General features: G+C 42.3%; 1 long non-coding RNA gene and 1 pseudogene across 1 annotated transcript; both read left to right on the top strand.

Annotated features, from left to right (window-relative positions):
* The first annotated feature begins 1,025 nt into the window (after positions 1 to 1,025).
* On the top strand, positions 1,026 to 17,280 carry LOC144381275 (uncharacterized). Its single transcript, XR_013446179.1, has 3 exons — positions 1,026 to 1,117; positions 13,510 to 13,664; positions 16,629 to 17,280. It is a non-coding gene; the product is annotated as an uncharacterized LOC144381275 (long non-coding RNA).
* Positions 11,760 to 12,306, top strand: LOC118532394 (DNA-directed RNA polymerases I, II, and III subunit RPABC2 pseudogene; annotated as a pseudogene).
* Positions 17,281 to 17,598: the final 318 nt, after the last annotated feature.

The following is a 17,598-nucleotide window of genomic DNA, read 5'->3' as shown; positions in this document are numbered from 1 at the left end:
GTGAGGAAACTAGCTCAGAGAGCATAAGGTAATTGCCCAAGCTCACACAGCTGGGAAGTAGTAGAGAAGAATCCAGGGTTTGGCCTTAGAGCCCACCGCTTAAGCAATATGCTATATAGTTTCTTCATTTTTGCCAAGTTCAGGGGGATTAAAGGATTCTCCCAAGGTCATAATATCAGCTAGCAGCAGAGCCTCTTTTTTTTTTTTTTCCTCCTTCCTCACTGCCCTGTCTCACCCCAGCCTCTTCTGGTTGTCTTCATCTCCTCTTCTCTGCCTGTTCCCCTGCCCCTACCCAGGACTCCCTGTTAGAATCCTGGGCGTTTCCTAGCTGGGGGGAGGGAGGGTGTTACTTTATAAAACTTCCTTCCCTACTTCAAACAAACAAACAAACAAACAAATGGCAGTGGCACATCAGCTGACTGCCTGAAGCCAGATCGTCCTGCCAGCCATCTCCAGGTCCACCACCCGCTGTTGGTATTGATGCGTGTGTATGATTATTTACGCTTCCCAGATGGACAGTCACAAAGGAAAGGTCACACTGAGGCATAAACGTCGGTCCGCGTGCCCCTCCCGGGGAGAGGCTGTTCCCACACCGCCAGCCCCGACGGATCCCGCCGCACTCCCGCTGGCACTTCCCTCCGGCGCAGGTGGTTCTCCTTGAGCCCCGCTTCCACGTCGTGGCAGTGATGGCGCCACCATCGCAGGAGCTGGATGAGACCGCGGGGCCCAGAAGGATTCCAATTATCCCTCAGGGTTTTTTGTTTTTGTTTTTAGCTGTTTTCTTTCCCTTCAGACCCAGAAAACCTGGATGGGGGTTGAGGGAGGGCCGAAAAATTAAGATCTCCGTTTACGAAAGAAACCTAGAGCCTGAGAAAGCGGCTGGGGAGGGGTGCCGATGACACCACACTTCCGTGACCAGGGTCCGGCACTGGCTGGGCGCCCCCACGGGGACCCCGGAACCGAGGCCCTGCCCGGAAGCCGCCGCGCGCGGCTCCACGAGGAAGAAGCAAGATGGCCGCCGCCGCCGCCGCCGCCGCCGCGGGGCCTCGCGCGCTGATGGGAGATCGAAAGCTTAAGAGCGGAACTCCTCACGGGGTTCTGGGAATGGGAGGCGGGGGTAAGTCAGAAAAAGTGGGTAAAAAAAAGGAACAACGATTTTGCCCCCTTGCCGCCACATTTATGAACCAGCGCCCTGGGGATTCCCAACAGACTTTCTACCGCCATACCTCTTTTTTTTTTTTTTTTTCCTCCTGAAAGTTAGTAGATCCGAGCCAAGTTTTTTCTTTTCTTTCCCTGGAGAAAACTGAAAAAAGGCCTGTGTCCTGCATTTTAAAACATCTGGTGGGACCATCAGGAGGAAAAAAAAAAAAAAAAAAATGCAAAGGCTATATATAATTTAACTTACCTTTTGGGATAGTTTTTATTGCATTTACTTTCTTGGATACACAAAAAAGTTTGGCATTTCCCCCATTAGTTAATGGGTTCGGAATTTTATTAATCAATGTCTAAATGTTCATAAAATAATGCCACCTTTTAAAACCAGGGGCAAGGACCATTTCCAAATGCTTCCAGTCAGAAGGAATAAGATTAAAATGCAGGTTGCATATGTGCTAAAACCAGTCTTTGGGGAGTGGGGCATAAGCTCTCAATTATCCCAACCACCTCCAGAACCAGAGATCAAGGCCAGAAATGTACCCCAGGCCTGAGGACTGGGCCTGCAGGGCCCTCAGCCCGCCAAGCTGAACTCCTCACTTCCTTCCACCCAAGCCCCACTCAAAACCCACCTCTGGTCCCGCCCTGAGAGCAGTGGGTCACCAGTCATTTGCCTCTAGGGAGCGTGTTAATGCTCAGGCCCTGTGGTTCTCCCTAGAGATTACATGCTGCCTTCTGGGTGCTGGCAAAGTTTAAAGTGTATCTTACATCTTACTTTTTTTCAGAGTACTTATTTCCTCTGTCATTCAGTCTGACTATGTTAAATTCCACTGGTTGGTAAAATCAATGAGAGCAGGGACTATGTTTTGCTCACATTTAATATCAAGCACCCAGCACAGACCCTGATACAGAGCAGATGCTTAATAGTTAACTGCCCAGTGATTCCACTCCTAGGTAAACCCCAAAGAAAAATGAGGGAGTTTGTCCTTCAAATATCATGGATGCAAGTGTTCATAACAGATCTGTTCTTAATTGCCCCAAACTGAAAACAACCCAAATGTCTACCAGTAGTAGAAAGGATACATAGAATGTGGGGTGTTTGTGCAGTGAAATACCCAGGAATAATAATTAAAAAAAAGAACGTACTACTCTATTCAACAACACAGTATTGAGCAAACTAAGCCCCCAAAATGTGTGATTGTTTGTATATTAAATTTCAAAAACAAACAACAAATCTACAATGACAGAAGTGAGACTAGTAGTTACTTCTGCAAGGGGATGGGTGGAGTCCAAAATTGCTCGAGGAGCTGGAAGTCCTTCCTTCAGATTGAGATGGAACAGATGGTGAATTATTCCCCATTGAGAAGGATCACTAGTGAAGGAAAGCTATGGTTTAGGGCTCTAAGAATTTGGCCCAATTAATTGCCCTATAAAAAGGAAAAGCTCCATGAAAGCAGTGACCTGTCCTTGTTCATCCTGAATTCCAGCACCTAGCATAGGGCCCATCAAAGAAGGAAAATATTTTGGAATGAAGTCAAATTCTGAGCCCTTCCACATTGCATGGCCATGCTTTTTCTCCTTTATGCTCCCATCCAGTGCCCTGTCAGACCTACTCAACAGTCTCCCCACCCATGAGAATCTGCTGGGCCTGGAGAGCCAGCTGCTACCTCTAGCCAATGTGTCTAAATGGCACACTTCAGATTCCTATCTTCAGCCAGTTCTTTCTCCTGGGCTTCATCTTTCTCTTCCATGCTCTCCCACTTACCCAGATTTGATGCTTCAGCCATCTTTAACATTGCCCTCTCCCTCACATACCAATCTGCTCTGTAGCCAAAGCCCATCTCATGCATCTGTTCACTCTTTTCAGTTCCTACCACTAGCACCCTGGCTCAGGCTTTGATTACTTCAAGAAATAACTCCCAGGAACCTCCAGTCCATAGTTCCCATCAGATCGATCTTCCTTGAGCATACTTTGAGTCCTGGTTCTCTCTTGTCCACAAACTTTCAAAGTCTCCCCACTGCCTGTCAGGTAAGATACCATACTACTTGGCCTGGCACTGAAGTTCTTCTAAAAATCGGCCTCAAAATACAGTTGACCCTTAAGCCAACCCTGCATACAGTCAAAAATCCATGTGTAATTTTTGACTCCCAAAAACTTAACTACATATAGCCTACTGTTGACTGGAAGCTTTAGTGATAACATAAACAGCTGATTAATATATATATTGTATATGTAATTGTTATTATTGTGTATGTATTCTTACCATAAAGTAAGCTAGAGAAAAGAAGTGTTATTAAGAACATCCTAGGGAGGGGCACCTGGGTGGCTTAGTCAGTAAGCTTCTGACTCTTGATTTCAGCTCAGGTCATGATTTCAGGGTCCTGAGATCAAGCCCTGGCTCCACCCTGGGTGTAGAACTTGCTTAAGATTCTCTCTGTCCCTTTCCCTCTGCCCCTGCTCCCCACTCCCTCTCCTCCTCTCTCACAAAAAAAAAAAATATATATATATATATCCTAAGGAAGAGAAAATACATTTACAATACTCTATCAATACATCATCTGTTTACAAGACAAATTATCTGTTAGTACCCAGATCAATATTGTCTTACATGATATAAAACACTGTATATGTTATATATACTACTTACACTTAGACATCAGAAATGAAAAGACAATTGAAAAAGAAATTCATATTTACTTACAGGTATAATGATTCATGCATTGATAATGAAGCAGGCAGCAATATGATTGCTTTATGGCAGCCCAGTGTAATCAGTACGATTGCTTCACGGTAACCTAGGCTATACACTAATTGAGAAGTCATTCTAAAATTTTTATGGCATACAGTATTACAGTCATATTTATAATACAGTATTAGAAACATTGTTATGCATATTTTTAAATAAACACCTGTGACAATAGGCTGATAGACAGTTTCTCCAGTTACAGAGTGAGAGAGAAGTACTGTGCAGTAATGTAATTCTTTGCAACCAAAATTATAAAACAATAATAAAACTAACACATTATTAATTTTATATTAAATAGCACTCACCTTATGCCTATGTAAAGATAGACTATCCAGCTCCATACAAGTCTTGGACGCACATGTTCTACAGGATGAATACTTAGGCAATGATGATGATAATGACATAAAAATGTCTCATACAGCTCTTGCCATACAGTTACTAGATTTTTACATGAAGATGCTCACACACATACACAACAGATAAGTTTATTAACTGTATGGCATGATGATTAGTTACTATTCATTAAGTGAAAATGGATCATCATAAAGGTCTTCATCTCATCCTCACGTTGAGTAGGGTGACGAGGAGGAAGAGGAGGGTTGGTCTTGCTGTCTCAGGGGTGGCAGAGGGGGAGGAGGTGGAGGAGATGGAAGGGGAGGCAGGAGAGGCAAACACATCATAATTTCTGTCTGACTTTTTTGCTTTTTCATTTCTCTAAAAATGTTTATACTGTACCAGTCCTTCTTCCACTGTTTGCTTTAGTTTCGGTGCCCATATCAAAAAGGGTCCATGTCCTAGAAGAAGTCAATTACAGTCTGGAATAATCAGAACCTTTCTGCCAGATTGTCTAATGTCAATTTGTTTTCTGGCACTGCTGCTTCTGCTTCTAGGTCTTCCTCCTCATGGTCTGGCTCTAGTTCAGAAGCACTCATCTCCATCAAGTCATCTTCTGTTAATTCCTCTGGTGTGGTGTCTATTAGCTCTTGAATTTCTACAGGATCCATATCTTGAAACCCTGCAGTCCCCACCTTTTTTTCTTTTTTTTTTTTTTGCCATATCCACAATCTCTTTCATGATTTCCTTGATTGGCTCTGTTGTAAATCCTGTGAAGTCATGCACAACATCTGGACACAGTTTTCTCCAGCAGGAATTTATTGTTTTGGGCTTGATGGCTTTCACAGCTTTTTTCTATAAGAATAATGGTATCTTCAATAGTATAGTCCTTCCAGACTTTCATGATGTTCTCTCTATCAGGGTTCTCTTCCGTAGCGTTGAATACCCTTTCCATTGAGTACCATGTGCAATGAGCCTTAAAAGTCCTTAGGACCCCCTAATCTCAAGGCTGAATTAGAGACATTGTGTTTGAGGATAAGTAGACCACTTCAACACCTTTGGTGCTGAACTCTTGGGCATTGTCCAATATCAAAAGAATTTTAAAAGGCAGTCCCCTACTGGCAAGGCACTTCCTGACTTCAGGGACAAAGCATCAATGGAACCAATCCAGAAAAAGGGTTCTTATTGTCCAGGACTTCTCATTGTACAACCAAAAGACTGGCAGCTAATGTTTATCTTTATCTTTCTCCTTCAAGGTTATAGATAAGGGCAGTTCTGATCACAAACCTGACTGCATTTGCACAAAACAGTAGAGTTAGCCTATCCCTTCCTGCCTTAAATCCTGATGTTCTCTTCTCTTCCTTACAAAAAAAAAATGACCTTTGTGGCATTTTTTTTTCCAGAATAAGATACTTTTGTCTGCATTAAAAACCTATTCAGGCGGATATCCTTTCTCCTTATTGTTTTTCTCAAGGGCTCTGGGAGCTCATCTCCTGCCTCTTGGTCAGCAGAACCTGCTGTCCCTGTTCTCGTGACATTTTTTAAGCCCTTTCTAGTTACCAAATCATCCTTAACTGACATTAGATCCTTCATCTTCTTTTTGCTTTAAGTTGTCATATAATGACTTTGCTTTTTAAAAACATACTAGAGTATATAGGTATGCCTTTCTTAGAGTAATCCTGCACTCACATAAAAGCTACATTTTCTTTTTTTTTTTTTTAAGATTTAGGGGCGCCTGGGTGGCTCAGTCATTAAGCGTCTGCCTTCAGCTCAGGTCACGGTCCCAGGGTCCTGGGATTGAGCCCCGTTTCGGGCTCCCTGCTCCACGGGAAGCCTGCTTCTCCCTCTCCCACTCCCCCTGCTTGTGTTCCCTCTCTCGCCGTGTCTCTCTCTGTCAAATAAATAAATAAAATCTTTAAAAAAAAAAAAAGATTTATTTATTTATTTTAGAGAGAGATAAAGCATGAGCAGGAGGGGCAGAGGGAGAGAGAGAGAGAATCTCAAGCAGACTCAGTGCTGAGCGAGGAGCCTGACACAGGGCTCGATCTCATGACCCTGAGATCACGACCTGAGCTGAAACCAAGAGTGGAACACTTAACTACCTGCACCACCCAGGTGCCCAAAACTGCATTTTCATCATGAAATAAAAAGGTATTTCACAAAAAGTGCGAGGTTTTCATTCCTGATGGCATAGCTGCAAGTTGCAGTGATGACTTCATGAAGTTTCCTTTTTTTTTTTTTTTGTAATGGACCTTATGCTGGATTCATGTATTCTTTTTTTTTTTTAAGATTTTATTTATTTATTAGAGACAGAGAGAGAGCACGAGAGGGGGGAGGGTCAGAGGGAGAAGCAGACTCCAGGCTGAGCAGGGAGCCTGAGGTGGGACTCAATCCTGGGACTCCAGGATCACGACCTGAACCAAAAGCAAATGCTTACCCACTGGCCACCCAGGTGCCCCCGGATTCATATACCTTGAAATGGCGGGCAACTGCAGCTGCAGACCTCAATCCATGGTACCTATCAAACATTCAACTTTTTCTTGCAATGTCATGATTTATCTTTGCTTCTTGAGAGCACTTCCTGATCACTAGTAGCACTTTGTATAGGTCCCATGGTGTTATTCATTGTTTACAGTATTGCACTTAAACTGATGAAAAATACATGAGAACTGTTGGAGATCACGTGTTACTGTGGTATGCAATTTACTGGAGAGATAAGCTGCTCACGTGGAGATGATTAGCAAGTGTCACGGCATTTTAAACAGATACAACACATGGGCTCACTGCAATAGCAACAGGAGGTGGCTACGAAATTATTACATCAGTACAGTATGTACTACAGTTAATGTACTACAGTCTTAGGCAGTTATGATTCAATACTGCATCTTTATGTTTGTTTACATTTCTCTCCACTGCAAAGGGTGCCATGTATGACCTGTATTTGTGAGCATAGTTTTGATAAATGTAAACCTTTTATAATAGATTTGTGTATATTTTATGGTAGTAATAATAAAATAGACTAGTTTCTATACATATTTTAGGCTTCATGACATACCTAACTTTTTCTTAATTTTTTTTTTTATATTTCTAAGAAAGGCTACATGGTTTGTCTGTGAGTTTTTTCAAATTGTTGCAAATCTCCAAAAAATTTTTCTGTTATATTTCCTGAAAAAAAATCTGTGTATAAGTTGATCCATGCAGTTCAAACCCATGTTGTTCAAGGGTCAGCTGTACCTTTTTAATCCTCACCTCCTATTACTCCTTCACACACACCCTATCTTTAAGTCAAATTGAACAATTTGAATTCCTCCAGTAAATGTGGCAGTTTCCTACCCCCCTCATCTTTGCTCATGGCTTTCCCTCCTCTGTGAATACTTTCCTCTTTTATCTCTCCACCTTTTTGCCTCTATAGCAACATCAGTTCCATTTGTAGTCCTTCCCATCCTTCAAAAACACCCATCCCACGTGTTGCCTCTCTGATGTGTGCTCCTAAACTACCCAGATGTTTGTTCCCTGTTCCTGCTCTCAATCAATTTTTAAAATCTATTTGTGTTATTCTTACAGGACTTACTGTATGCTATCTTACGATGAATTAGGTTCCTTCTAAACTGGAAGCTCATTTAGGACAGAGTATAGGTCTTATTCCTCTTTCAACTTACACGGCATCTTGTCCTTGGCTAATATTGATTAAAAGAATAAATGCATGAAGGAAAGAAAATCAGCCCTTAATTAGCTTTTACATAGAATAAAATGCAATAAATTAATTTATATTGAGATATAAATGACTGCCCAAAGGATTAGATACCCAAAGATATTTTAACTGTAATGGAAGAAAACCCATTAAATGAAAGAATGACTGTAATGATGGAACTTCACACATGTAGTCTTGGAACTTTCTGGCACCACCTCAGATCAGATCAAGAACTCTTCTGTTTTGGACAAAATCAGACTTAAGGACTGGCTAGATCTGGATATTTCAGGGTTTCCATGGGGCTATTTGTCTCCCATGTGGCCAGGTACAACCTTATAATACTACTCATCTCAAAACAAGACTCACTGCCATACTCTCTGCCACGCGTTAAAATGTGTAGCTTTGGGAAAGTGACTGACTTGTCTGAGCAGGACTGATAATCCTACTTTGCCAGATGCTTATGAGGACAAGTGATATATTTGCAATGCAGACAAGTAGGAGGTGCCAAGGTAGCCTTTAGCAGTAATGTTTTTACTTGACCCTCTACTATAGCAGGTGTGCCTACGGCTCTGTCTGGCTCCACGTGGCTTCGGCAGGAAAACGTAACCTGCCTCTCTCCCTCCTTGGACACTGAAGGGAGAGAGAGATGTTCTTTTTTTTTCTTTTAAAGATTTATTTATTCTTTATTTTAGAGAGAAAGCACATGGGGAGGGAGGGCCAGAGGGAGAGGGAGAGAGAATCTCAAGCAGACTCCTTGCTATGGAGCCTGACGCAGGGCTCAAGGCAGGGCTTGATCTGACAGCCCTGAGATTATGACCTGAGCCAAAATCAAGAGTCAGATGCTTAACTGACTGAGCCACCCAGGCACCCCGTGGAGGGAAATGTTCTAACCTCCTCTCCAGTCCTTGTGGGAAGTTATAATAGGAGGTGATTTGAGGCAGGTTCCCTGATTCTTACAAATTCTTCCATCTCTGAGTTCACTAAGACCAAAAGAGGTTTTCCCAGGAAGGAGAGAAACATTCCAGGCTGTTGACATAAAAATGCCCATGGGAATCATTCAGGGGAAATCATCATACAGTAAGGAGACTGAAGAGATCGTGTGGCAGAGGCTTCAGGAGAACACAAGGTCACAGAGTCAAGCACGCAAAGTGAGAAAAGGAGAATGCTTTTGCCAGTTCCTTTTGATGAACACGTACTCTTAGCACCAGGAACAAACACGCACACACGCACCTTAAAAACACCAACAACAAATGCGAAGTTTTCCCTTGGAAAAAATTATAGTCCCTGGCAGAAAATCAGTAAGTGAATTGTGAGGGGCCAGGCCTGTCCTGGCCCATTTTTGCTCAGACACTCCATACATGAAAGCTACTGCTCACTCATCGGGCCAGAATCCCAGGCCAGCCCTTCCGCTCTCTTTGGCTTTCCTCAGGGAGGATTCAGTCTCACTGCCAACTGGCAGTAAATCCGAACAAATTGGCAGGGTCCCACCTTGCTTTAAGTGAATGCATGTGCACCTCTCAAACTCACAGCGGATACCCATTAGCCTGGTCCACTACCCCTTTCAGGAAGGTTAAGATGGGCCTTCCACCAATGCTGACAGAGCCTAACTCTTGCAACTAGTCATCCCCTGAGGAGCAGGAAAAAGGCCTCTGCTCCGCAAGTCCCTTTACATATAAAGACTTTCTGTTTAAGGAGTCAAATGCTGGCTCTTTACCATGCACTGGATTTTCCCTACACATTTCTGTGGCTATGTGCTATGTCCAAAGTTGAGAGAAGTTGGTAGAGCTGAAAACCCCCAAAAAACTTATCCAGTGAGCATGAATCTAAGCATGCCCCCAAGGAACACAGCCCAGAAAAAAATTTTAATTAAATCTCAGTGGAAAACTCAGTCTGACCACAGTCATCATGAGTCTAAAATGGATCAGCTAAGAAATAACAAAGATAAATCCTGTGGGGACCCAGGTGGAATCTTGTCACTGCCCAGTGATGGGGAAAGGGGACTCTGCACTGTCTACTTGGGGGCTCTTGCCCTGTAACAGACGAGCAAGACCTGAAGTAAGGATGGGATAAAATGGAAGCCTGAGGAGCTAGAGGATTTACACTTGGCTTTCTTCCTCTCCGAGGGGACCTCTCTCTCCTTTGGTATGTTTTCCTCTTGTCTTTGTCACATTCTCTCCCCCACTTCATTTTAGGTAAATTCATCAAAATAATGGATTTCCTATTTGATGACTCTCTTTAGCTCTTTGAGAAATGTTGGAAAAGGGATTGGTTGTCATTCGCTACAGAAGTGTGTGTCAGTTGGGCAGTGGGGTGGTGCCATCAGTGGCAAATGTTTAAGGACAGTGGAGAAAGTTTAGAAATCCTTCTGTAGAGAGTGGAAAATAATAGCCAACAGAAGGCTGCTGGGGAGTGCTAAGGGCCCAGCTGTGATCCGAGGCCGCCTACATGAAGTGACACCCATCTCTGTGCAGGGCTATGTGGCTTGCTCCAGCTGCTGTCGGCAACCTGGGCATATGGACAAAACAGGCATGACCAAGGCCAGGCTGGCGAGTCTGAGGGACGGTGAGTCAGAGAAGAGAGGGTCATGGTGGAGAGGGGTTGAGCTCATGGGCAACCATCAAGTCTGCAGAAGAGGGAAGTAAAGGCAGGAGGTGGCTGGAGGATAGAAAATCTAGGGCTCAGGAGACCGAGGAACATTCTCTAAGTCCCAACTCAGACCTTGTCTTCTCTTTGGGGCCCTGCCCAAACAGAGATGCCCTAAGGGATCTGCTGAGATCAGGGGGCCTGGAATCCTCGAGTCTGATCTCATTTGGTCTTTGGCACACTCAGGAGACCTCCCCATTACACACCTGATTCAGCTCCTTCTCCACAAACCACACATTCTTTGCTTCACTTAACCCTCACACACGAGGTTGGGAGGAGAGGCCGAGAGAAGACTAGGAGAGATAGTAAAGACAGAGCTGTGAAAGGCAGGGATGGGTAGGATGGTGCCACGTGGCTTTCTTTTTTCTAATTCCTTGATGGACAACTTTTGAGGATGGAGAGGCAGGGACACAGGAAGTCTGCTGCCCTCATCTTACTGTTCACCAGCCTTAGCTCAGGCCACCAAGTAGGGACAAGAGGAGGCCAGCAGGCCAGCAGGCAGTCCAACCTCTGCTCCCCTTACTTCCCAGCCCTCTGGAAGAAAAGAAGAGAAGGGCTGCACTTCTGCCCCCTACCCCCATCTTCTGCACCCTCTGCACTGGACAGTGAATGCTGCACTTCACACTGATGATACAGAGGCTCTGCAGCATCCACAAACCCTTCCCAGGGATGCAGGGCCAAATTAGGTTGTGGTCTGTCCATGCCCTGCCTTACATTCTTTCAGGGGATAGACAAAAACAAACAAGCACTCTTCCTTTGAATTTTTTTGCTATGTTAATTTTTGAAAACTGACACATAGCACATCTGAAGAAATGCTCAGTAAAATTAAAATGCCATTTGAATGCAGTATCTGATTCCCTGGATATGCTGCACTCAGCTTCATCGTGCTGATATTTCTGCTTGGCCAGCCCGAGTGTCCTTGGCACTATATGTCTAACCTAAATTGGCCAGTTGATGAAGGTCTGGGGAATTGTGCGCTTGTTACAGTGGTTTTTGGAACAAAATTGGGGAAATCTTTTGGAAGGCAATTTGATGATACTATTAAAGTTTTCACTTTGTATAACCATCAACTCCACCTCTAGAAATTAATTCTAGAGAAATATACAAGGATTTATGAATGAAAAAAGTAATAGATGTGCTCTTTATAAAAGAAGAAAACACATTAAAAAGTAGAAATTTAGTCAAATGGGCACAGGCACGCCTTTTGCAGGTGTCCATGCAGGTCTCAGGCTCAGAGCCACGTGGCGTCGGTGCAGGCGTCATGTCAGACAAAGAGGACAATTTTGATGGTGACGACTTTGATGAAGTGGAGGAGGATGAAGGGCTAGGTGACTTGGAGAATGCTGAGGAGGAGGGCCAGGAGAACGTTGAGATCCTCCCCTCTGGAGAGCGACCACAGGCCAACCAGAAGCGAATCACCACACCATATATGAGCAAGTATGAGCGAGCCCATGTACTTGGCACCCGTGCCCTCCAAATTGCAATGTGTGCCCCCGTGATGGTGGAGCTGGAGGGGGAGACAGATCCCTTGCTCGTTGCCATGAAAGAGCTCAAGGCCCGAAAGATCCCTATCATCATTTGCTGCTACCTGCCAGACGGGAGCTATGAAGAATGTAGGGTAGACGAGCTCATCATCACCGACTGAGCTGGAATCATCTTCCTGACTGTGCCTTATCCTAGTTTCTATTTTCACATTCTTTATACATGTAAATAATAAACTGTTCAACCTTTCAAAAAAAATGAGTTATGGCACAAAGGAATATTTCTAAACCATTAACAATTATATATTATTATGTATCACAAAAAGATGTTCACAATACAGGAGGTAATAAAGGGAGTTACAGTGCAATCCTATTTTGGTGAAATAGAAAAGAAGAGAGGATATAGGAAGGGAGGAAAGGAAGAAAAAAAGTCTAAGGATATATACCTTAAAATGCTTCCCTTTGTGGTACCTTGACTCTTTATGCTTATTGTATTTTATAAATGTTCCTTATAAACTGTTATTTTTTAATTAGAGGGAAAAATCATGCTACTTACACACATGTACACCTTGTCAGCTAAGCTGACTCTGAGACACAAGATAACTGTGGGCCAGGCTCCTGCTGAGGGCCCTGGGTGTGGTGGGCAGGCTTCATGTCCTTGGTGGCTGGAGCATGTCCCCATGCTGCTTACCCACCATTCCACAAAGCCAGGCAGGTGAAGGCAGGCAGGAAAGGGGCATGAAGAGCAAGACTGACTATCCAAGTTCCCCTATTATAAGCACAGACATGTGAACCAAACCAAATCTCCTGTTACAGAATATTTTTGTCTTCAGAACCCAAGATACTGAATCTATAGGGAAAGAAGAAAGCCCTAACGGGCTATGCTGGCTCTAAGTAGATTATTTCTATCCATGGCTTTACATGCTTGGTCACAATAGTTTAAACATTTGCTTCTTATTGAGGAAAAATGGGGTGTGTTGTCCAAATGGTGCTGGGTTGCGAGGTGTCATAGAGCATGGAGCCAGGAGAGCCAGGAGCAGCTCTGTGATACTGGCATCTTGATTCATCATCTAGGCTTCAGTAATAACCTGTATATTAGTCAGTACTTTTCACACTGAGGAGCTCCATAGTTCAGTGGAGGTACAGGGGTTGGAGGGAGCTCTAGTGGGGGGCCAAGGAAGAAGCCAAATGTGCAGCGCCCTGGCCCCCCACCCCCAGTATAACCAGGACAGCTCTATCTCTCTTATATACTAAAGTTCAAGGTAAGATTTCATCTGGAAAATAGAATTCTATAATGACAGGTTTGAAAACCACCAGTTTAATAATGCAAGTCTGATGTTCTTTGTAATGAAGTATCACCCCTAAGCACAGTGGACTTACCAATCAGTACTTTTCAGTTGAAGCAAGCGTTGATATCACCTGGATTTTTTTCCAGTTTTCAGTGTGATTTATTTATTCATAGGAAGGCTGCCGTATTTGGGTACAGGCTCAGAAATAAGATGCAAGTATGCACCAGACAAGTATGTGTTATTAACTCATCCTCCCACAAAGAGAGTGCAAAATCCATGAAACTGGCATCTCTACAAGGCACCTGGCACCAATTTGTCCTGGCCCTGGGTAAGTAGCTCCATGCAAGAGTGCTCAAAAGTGAAGTAGAGCTATTTTGGGCTCTTTGCTTGAGTTTATTGGGTATTTTCTTTCCAAATGAGGAAATGGTTCATTGCTCTATTCTCCATGGTACCTGCTATTCACAATGGTGATGTCTGTGTCTGTGCATATATACCATCATGCAATGCCCTTTAGCAGTAGATATCTGCATTTTAGAAGTGCACTGAATAAGGAAGAATATATGCCAAACTTCATTTCTCAAAATGAAAGCAACCAAAGCAGAACTTTCAAAGCTATCTTATTTTGATTAAATAAGACTAAAAATTCTCTCCATTCCTGGAAATGAGGAAGAAGAGAGAAGAGCAGGAAGGCAAGAGGAGATGAGGGGAGGAGGGGGCAAGAAAGAAGAGTAGAAGATAAAGAAATGACCATTTATTTTGGAGCAAACTTTTTAATCAAGTACACTAGATTTCAGTTCTGGGTGGGCTGGAGAATTCTTAGCTTAAATTTCCATCAACTTCAAAAGCAAAAGCATCTATGGGAACCATGCATGGTGACCTGGATTTGACTGCATTTTGCTCTATCTCTTGTGCAATGGTGGTGGTGACTATGAGGAGCATGAAAGTCATGTTGACAGAATCTAGAGCAACTTTGCCAAAAAAAGAAAAAAAAAAAAAACAACCTTCACCTTTCCTCTCCTCCTCTCCCTCCCTTCCTTACTCTCTTCCTCCCACCCTCTCTCTTCCTCTCTCTCTCTCTCTTTCTCTCTCTCTCTCACACACACACACACACACTAGATTGTTAACTACTCATGGCTTCATGCTGAAGCCCCTCTCCCCACCCACCATGTCCATCCTGCCCAGAAAGCAGAAAAGGTCTGGGCAGCCTCTCTGAGAGCCATGCCTGGGATGGCAAACAGAAATCTGACCCCCTGCATTAAAATATGAGGAGCCTGGGAGTTTCCTGTAGCTTACAGAGGATTTATAGTGGACTTCAATTAAGTTGACGATTACCCATATTTAGCTGTTCACAAAAAGCTGGATTTGTCTTATTATGAAACATCTCCATATCTTTGTGGAAAGGCTTTGAAGGGTGATCTATTTTTCCAGCTATAGAGACTTTTATAACACAGTGCAGAGAAAAAAATGTGACTTCAGGATAGGTCTGGGTTTGCACTAGGGAGACATGCATTAGGAAGAGAATATATCTGGATTCCATAGTACACCTGCTGGCAGTAATCATAAAGCTAACATGTGTTACATGGCACCATCTCCAGAAACATCTCTGAGCCCTTCACCTGAAGTAGGTCATTTAATCCTCACAGGTTAACTCCACAAGTGTGGTAGGTCCTGTCGATATCCTCATTTTATTTTATTTTTTCTTATCCATTGTTTATTTTTTTATTAAATTTTATTTTATTTTATTATGTTATGTTAGTCACCACACATTGCATCATTAGTTTTTGATGTAGTGATCCACGATTCATTGTTTTCGTATAACACCCAGTGCTCCACGCAGTACGTGCCCTCCTTAATACCCATCACCAGGCTAACCCATCCCCCCACCCCCCTCCCCTCTAGAACCCTCAGTTTGTTTTTCAGAGTCCATAGTCTCTCATGGTTCAACTCCCCCTCCGATTTCCCCCCTTCATTTTTCCTTTCCTTCTCCTAATGTCCTCCATGCTATTCCTTATGTTCCACAAATAAGTGAAACCATATGATAATTGACTTTCTCTGCTTGACTTATTTCACTTAGCATAATCTCCTCCAGTCCTATCCATGTTGGTGTAAAAGTTGGGTATTCATCCTTTATGATGGCTGAGTAATATTCCATCGATATCCTCATTTTACACAGGAGGTTGGGCCATTTGCCCAGTGACACAGCTAGGAAGTGGTAAGCAAGATCAAATCTGGCACTCTGGTACCAGAACCTAGGATTGAAACCACTATACCACCTTCTTTCAGAAATGAATGAAATTGATTCTGCCTTTGAAGGAAAGTACCATCAGGTGGAGGAAGGAGGAAGCAAACCTGACCATGGACAGTATGGGGAGTGGGACAGTGCTGACTGGATCAGTGGAGAAGTACAGGACATCACTGTTCTGAATTGAAGCATTTGTACTCCAGGGAGGCATAAAAACTCAGTGACTAGCAGAGCATCTATTTGGTTCTGGGAACTGAATAGAAATTCAAATATTTTACTTAAGTGCCTTACTTATTTCCTGCATTCTTTCATTGCAGTATTTATATCTCTAGTCATAATTGCATCAAAACCTGGCAAAATTTGGCTTATCTTTGAGTAAGCTTTCCAGAATGGAAACTGCCCATCAGGGAGCAGCTATAAAATGGGATAGTTTCAGTTTCAGTGAAAATAGGTCCTACTAAAAGAGCTTGGCCAACCTAAGATAAAGGCAAAGACTTGCTGTCCAGGCTGGCAACACATATAGTGTATTGGCAACCCACAGATTCTCTGGCCAGCCGAATTTTCCTTGGTGACAAAGCAAGATCAAACCCTCAAGACTGAAGTGTCATCCAAAAATGTGGGAGGGAATCTAGAACAAGTTGAAAGTTTTCTTCTTTCTCTCTTTTTGTTTGCACATTAAGGTACTATTTACATATAGTAAATGTTATCCTTTTTAGGTATACAGTTCTGTGAATTTTGCCAATGGTCTACAGTCATGTAACCAGCATCACCATCAAGATACCAAATATTTCCATTACCCTTTTGTATTCAGTCCCCTCCCAACACCTTCAACGCCTAACAGTCACTGGTAATTTCTTTGTGCCTTTCCTCAGAATATCATATGAACAGAATCCTACAGTATGTAGCTTTTTGTGTCTTACTTCTTACACTTAAAATGCTTTTGAGATTCATTCATGCAGTTGCATTTATCAGTAACTTGTTCCTCAGAATGGCTGAGTAGTATTCCATTGTATGGATGTTACTACAATTTGTGTATCCATTCACATACAGGCTTTCATGAAGACATCTTTTCATTTCTCTTGGGTAAATATCCAGGAATGGGATTGCTGGATCATATGGTAAGTGTGTTTAATTTTATAGAAAACTTAATAAGTTGTTTTCAAAGTAGCTGTAACATATTGCATTCCTATCAGTTGCTCTGCTTCCTTGCCAGTAGCTGGCATTGTATTTTTTTTTTTTTTTTGAGCCATTCTAATAGGTGTGAAATGGTACCCCTTAGTTTTCAATTTGTATTCTACTAATGATTAGTGATATTTATCATCTGTTCATGTGCATATTTGGCCTTTCATATTTCTTTCTTAATAAAGCATCTGTTTACATCTTTTGCCCATTTTTTATATTGGATTGATTTCTTTTTCAGATGAGAGTTTTCATAGATTCTGGATATCAGTCCTCTTTCAATTATGTTTCTTGCAAACTTTTTCTTTCCATTTTCTTAGTAATATCTTTTAATAAGAAGTTTTAATTTCTATAAAGTCCAATTTATCCATATTTCTTTTTATGGTTTGTGCTTTTTATATCCTATCTAAAAAATATTTGCCTAGTTTAAAGTCACAAAGATTTTCTTCTTTATGTTTATCTAGAGGTTTTATAGTTTTATGTTTTACATTAATTCTATGATGTGTTTGATGTTAATTTTTTATATAATATGAGGTATTGATCAAGGTTCGTTTTTTTCTTGCATATGGCTGCTCAATTTTCCTGGCATCATTTGTTAGAGACTATCCTTTCCCAATGAATTGTCTTTGTTTCTTTGTCAAAAATCAATTAATCATATATATGTAGATATATTTCTAGACTCTACTGAATTCCATTAAACCATGTGTCTATACTTTTGCCAATACCACAGTCTTGATTATTGTATCTTTATAGTAATTCAAGTATCCTGAATCCTCCATTTTGTCTTGGCTTCTCATCCTTTTTATTTTCCACATACACTTTAGAACCAACCTATTTCTAG

This window comes from Halichoerus grypus, chromosome 3 (genome assembly GCF_964656455.1).
Source record: "Halichoerus grypus chromosome 3, mHalGry1.hap1.1, whole genome shotgun sequence".
NCBI lineage: Eukaryota > Metazoa > Chordata > Mammalia > Carnivora > Phocidae > Halichoerus > Halichoerus grypus.
The sequence above is the reverse complement of the archived record's forward strand: the minus strand, read 5'-3'. Positions and strand labels throughout refer to the sequence as shown.